This window comes from Arachis duranensis, chromosome 9 (assembly GCF_000817695.3).
Source record: "Arachis duranensis cultivar V14167 chromosome 9, aradu.V14167.gnm2.J7QH, whole genome shotgun sequence".
Lineage (NCBI taxonomy): Eukaryota > Viridiplantae > Streptophyta > Magnoliopsida > Fabales > Fabaceae > Arachis > Arachis duranensis.
In genome coordinates, this window is record NC_029780.3 from 1555812 (window position 1) to 1562478 (window position 6667).

Sequence of the window (6667 nt, forward strand, 5' to 3'; positions counted from 1 at the left end):
CTTATTACAAAAATAACTAAAATACTCTTATTATATATTTATTAATTTAAAAAAATCTAAACCCTAACCTTATAACGACAGAGAAATAAAGGGCTAGAATTTAAGATTCTCAAAATTAATATATATAATAGAAATATTTTAGTCATTTTTTATAATAAATATATTGTAGTTATTATTTTCTATAAAAAATAATATTAATTTAGACTAATTCAAGATTTGATTCACTATTTTTTCAGTCAAATTAATTTATCTGGTCTAATTTTGACTAACATAACACGATTTAATCGATTATATATGTTAATTTTTAATTATTAAAAAATATTTTAAAAAAAAAGACGTTTTAGACGTCTTTATCTGAGTGACTCCTTTTTAAAATGTAACATCAAAGTGCACATGATAACACTTAATTAATAAACGTTTAGCATGTTATGTAATCACTTTTTAAAAAAATTTAAACTAATAAAAAAAATATTATGAATTGTTATATCTGTAACAATATATATTATATACATATTAATTATATACAGATACATGTATGTTACACATACATACATATACAATTGCATGGCAACATTACATACATATCAATGCATGTGGGATGTGATATATATGTATGATATATAGCAGCTAGCATGCATGTAGATATAAAGTAGTTGATGAAGGTGTGAGGGAGCAAGGAAATGAAATGACGAAAGAAGTAGGGTATCTCTCATCAGTATTATGAACTGTTGTGAAGAATCATCACTCAAAAACACAGCAAATTTCAACATATATGAGTCAAACTATACAAAATTAATTACTTGGGTCCAGGGAAAACCGTACCATGGGGACACTTTATTCTAAATACTAACTCCCACGGATATGCCATTTCCAAGGTTAGCTATTTATCACAAATTAATTCAAATTTTAGAATTACTTCAAAACTTGCACCTTCATGCATCATTTTCTGTTACTTCGAAAATAATAGAGGTGTATAATTATAGCGGCTAAATTATATATTTAAATAAAATAATATTTAAAATTATCCAACAAATACAATAAATAAGAATTGATTATATTTGGGTGCTGTATTAATTTTATATAAATAGCTACAACTTATAAAGAGGTTTAACCATTTTTATGTAAACCTTTCTAACTCATCGTGAATTACGTTAAAGCATGAAAAACTTATAAATCACTACGTACGTTAGCACGATTTATGAAGAAGAAAAAGTGAAGAATAAAATTTTGCAACTCACATCGGTTTCTGTAGGAATTTTTTATTTTCAATCCAAATTATATCTAAAAGAAAAAAAATAGTTTATAAAAAATAATAACATTACTTTTATTTTGATAATGTCACTCATTTTTTATTATTTTTTACAAAATATAATGAAAAATCATATAAAATATAACATTATCAAAATAAAAATTTTATTGTTAATTTTCTTGATATGTAATTTTAAATAAATAGTAGATATATGACGAGCATGCTAAATTTTGATAGGAGCAAGGCTATTCTAATTTTTGAATATGATTAATTTACCTAATTAAACATAGAGTTATCGCAATTCTAATTTACAGATAACACAATTTTATTTTGCTCATAGAAAATAGAGACGCTTGTGAATTATAAGAGATTTTTGCATTATTTTGACTTGATGTCTGGTCATTAACTTTGATAAGTCAAGTTTGATCTCGGTCAACTGTGAGAAGAAATAGATGACGAATATATGTGATTTGCTGGGATGTTTATTTGTCAGGTATCTAAGAATTTTTCTAGGTGCGAATCTTCGGTTAGTGAAGACCTAAAATCCAATCATTGACAAGGTGAAAGATAAGCTGAACTTATGAAAAGCTAAATCCCTCAATAAAGTTGGCAAGTTAGTTCTCATAAAATCGGTTCTTAATAACCTGCCGATTTACTAGTTAAACTTATATAATTATAAGATGCCAAAGGCGGTTGTAGAAAAAATAATTGGGTTACAAAAAAGGTTTATAGAGTAAAGAAGATGGGAATAACGGTATTCCACTTATGAAATGGGAGGTGGTTCAAGCTCCGAAAAAGCTAGGTGGTTTGGGGGTGGGGGATGCATTAATAAAAAATAGGTGGCTTTTGTTCAAGTGGTGGTGGCGCTTCTCAAAGGAGGACTGCCTGTTGTGGAAAAAGGTTGTATGTTCTTGTAATAATTTGAACCCAACTGTAATGTTGTCAAAACAACCTTTATCGTCAAGATGTGCCCCGTAAAAAGATATTTGCCAGCTTAATATTAAGGAGCAACAGGTAAGAGATATGATAATTAGTGGTTTGTCTATATGAAGGTGAAAAATGGCAGACGTATTCGTTTTTTGGAGGATGATTAGTTACAAAGTAGCTCTTTGAAAGATAATTTTTCGAGACTCTTCTCTTTTTCAAATCAACAAAGATCTGTAATAGGAGACTGTGGATTCTGGGATGGGTTAGAGTGGGTTTGAAACTTTCAGTGGAGGAGAGAATTATTCCAATGGAAGTTAGAGTTGCTCAATCAACTTCATGACCAATTATGGATTGTAAGATTATCGGTTGATAGAGAAGATACAGTTGTATGAAAATTTGACAAAACATGTGTTTTTTTCACTAATTCATTATTTGTGCAGGTGTTGCAGAAAGAGTCTCTCTCGGAGGGCATCACAAGTTACAGCTTCACTAGCACCATATGGAGAGGCTTGGTTCCTCCAATAGTTAAACTATTTGCATGGTTTGTCTTAGTAGGCAGGGTCAACACGAAAGAGAGACTGAATAGGCTCGGGATTATTAATCATAATAATAATATTTGTGTTTGTGTGAAAAGAATATATATAGAATTTGTGCATCATTTGTTTTTTGACTGAGTTTACGTGAAATGTGTGGTACGCTTAGTTTACGTGTGCTGATAAAGCTTTGGCTATTTCGGAAAATGTTAAAGATTTTTTTGAGAGTTGGATTGGAGTACCTGGATGTAAGTCTGAGCAAAAGAAGTGGCTGATAGAGTTCTTTGCGATTACTTGAAACATTTGGTTAAAATGGAATAGCAGAGTGTTCCAGAATTTAGAGAAAAATATTAAAGAAATCAAGAATAAATCGTTTTTGAGTTACAGAAATTGGTATGGTGTTTATCCGTTTAATTGTTGATAATAATATCAGATATTATAACGGATTATATCCTATTTTACTGTGTTTGTTGTGTTTTTATTGTGTTTTTTGCTCCTACATACTTTATTTTAATGTGTTAAATTCTTTTTATTTTGAAAAGAATATATATATATAAAATTCTTTAATTTTAAACTTTAAATATTAATTTACAAATTTTAAATTTTAATAATACAAAAATAAAATATTAATTTAAAATATTAGCTAATATCAAAACAACTAACATCAACCATGGCAGAAGAGATTGTTGTGTTGGACACATGGGCAAGCATGTTTGGTATGAGGGTGAGGATTGCATTGTTGCATTTAAAATTACAATTAGTATGTCTACTATTTATCTACTATATTCATTCAAAATTTATTACGTGGGACATCTAGCTACTTTCATACAAAATTTTTTTTTAGGTGTAGAGGCATCGAGTTGATTTGAATTTAAAGTAAAATAAAAATCAAAATAATTACATTTTAATTGGTTTGAATTAGTTTTGATTCTAAAATTTGTTGTAAGTGAACCTAAATCATCCTAAACTGATTAAATTCGAGTTAAATTAGTCCGAGTAATTGGTACCCAATTAAAAATGAAATTCATAAATATTTATAGTTTTGCAAAATTTTTAATTAAGTCTTTATACTTTTTTTTTAATTGAGTTCTTGTATTAAATTATTTTTATAATTGAATCCCTACACTTTTTTTTTTTTAAATTTGAGTTTCTGCATTATTTTCTTTTTAGTTTGGTCCCTATACAATTAAGTCAATTACTACTAAGAGGGACTTAATTAAAAAAAATTAGTGCAAAGACCCAATTAAAAAAAAATATAGGAACCTAATTGAATATTTTGTAAAACTATAAGTAGGATCAATAGATTAATTATACCTAAAAAAATACGACATACATCATTAATTTAAATTTAAATAGCTATTATAATTTAAAAGACTTTTAGATTAGGAGATAAAGATGTATATATATTATTAGATTTTATTTATTTTTAATTAATATTAAATTAATTGGGATTGATTCAGATTCCGCCATCTCAAAATCAATATCCAAATTAATTAAGACCGAATTTAATCGGGTATAATTTAATTATACTCGATTATTTATCAAATCTATAATCAATATAATCAAATTAGATGAGAGATAATTGTACCATAAACCTCTCTGATTCTTTCTTTATTCAAAATTCTTCTCTTTATATTAGTATTTTTATTGAACATCATATCAAATTATCAAGGTGATTCTCCATACTCTTTCTGGAATCAGATTCAACCACGATGATTCTTCTCCGTATTTAAACGCTTAAAACGCTTCGATATTAAATTGAATGAAGTAAATATATAGTAATATTATTAGTTATTACGTATTGCAGAAGAAAAAAAAAATTACATTAATCGTGATTATACCAAATTCTCTTGTTGGTAATATAGCCAGAAAGGGACGGTGGAGATTAAATTTCTTATCCACTCGTGCATGGCCTTAATATGCGTATAGCCATTAATGCAAAAGATTCTATCACATTTGACCAGACAAAAGAATTAACCAAGTTGAACCAACGCTTTCTTAATTCAGGTCACAAATTTTGCAAATCATGTGATTATTCTTTAATTTCGATGTTAACCACTTACTCCCTCCTTCTTTCTAAAATATATTTTTTTAAGATTATTACAAATTTAATATATTTAAATAATCTCATATCTAAATATGTCAGTTTTTTTAATAAACCTATAAATACATAAAGAAAATTTATTTTATAAAATGACGATATATGTATTCAAGTTGTGTAAAATGATACAATATAAAAGAATATTTATAAGTGATAAGAGAATCAAAATAATAAAGACATTTTCAAATTAAGTGAATAAAAAAGAGAGTGGTTGTTAAGAAACTTGTAATGATATGCCCGCTGTTTTTTTGTTTAAAAGTATAAACCGGCGGCTGATTTGGACTATCTTTTAATGAAAAGTAAATCTAAATATATAAATGGAATAAAATTTAACTAGACTAGTTTAACTTTAGTTTTAATTTGTTTTCCTCAACATATCTGAAACAAATCAATTTGATCGAATATCAAATTGGTTTGATTCGAGGGGCTAAAATATTCAATTTTTTATTTATTAGAGATATAATAATTTATATTGTCTTTTTTCTCTTATTTTAAGTTTTTTAAAAAAATAATTTTGACATAATCTCAAAGTTTTATGTCCAAAAAATTAAAAAATACAATTATTTATATTATTTTTTTTATGAACTTAAATTTTTAGGATACAATAATTTTATGACATTGTTTTAGTGAATACATTAACTTTTAATATTTTTTATTCATTATAACATAATAAAACTTTGTTAATATTATTTTTTTAAACAATATCCAAAAGAATCAGTCATTAATATATAAAATATATATTAAAATATAAAGTATACATTAAAAATAAATTAAATTACATATATTTATACATAAATATATAATAATTAATTTAGTAATTAATTTTTTGTGTACACATAATATTTTTAAAATTTATTACAAATTTTTTCAACAATTATTTGATACTTTATTTTACTTATAAATCTATAAATTCATTGCAAAATTTTTTTAAACCTACTTGTCTTGTTATTCTTCTAGTGGTTTTTTGTTATACCAAAACGTTAGAACATGCCTAACATGCTTGTGAACGTTAGAATTAGTATTGGACCCATAATCTAATTAAAAAATTATACTATAAATAGAAATATAATATAATAATATAATACAATGATGCATAATGTAATTAGAAATTGATAAAATGATAGAAAAAAGGGACGACTGGCATAACAACTCAACTAGCAAAATGAAAGCAACAAATTTTCCTTGAATAACAACAAATATATAGACAAGAAAGGCACCAAGGAGCTGACATGGAAGTTGTAAGCTCTGACCCTCTCTCCCTCTAAAATTATTCTTGTTAATTCTTATCCTTGGCTATTCTAAGCAATTTTTCCTTCTTCTCTAGGAAACTCTCCCTTCCTCTATTTTACTTCCCCTTCTTTAATCTGTTGTGAATTGGTTCATTTCAATGGTTGTTGAACTTTTATATTACACCTCATACTTTCTTTATTCAATTTAATTGCTGAATTGTCTGCATTGATATATCAATTGGTGTTTTATTGTGATTTCCATGGCCGACAATATTCGGCTGCAAATTGTAACACCCTAACTACAAAAGCTCACGCTTCCGGCTGCGCAACTCTGATAGCTCGGACATTACGACGACACTTATATTATTTAATACTAAAATATGAGCCTGTTTAAAACTTTAAACCGCAATACTGCTCCAAAATTTACTTTCGTTCGATAACGTACATCCATAGATACCATACAACTTACAAAAGCTCATCGAGAGTACATCCATATATATATACATACATATATATAAATAATACTACAAACATTACCCAATACAATTCCTATCCCTCTTATAGAATATATCAAGGTAAAGACGAGGGTACAAAAATAATAATCTAAAGCAATACAGAGCATCTCAAC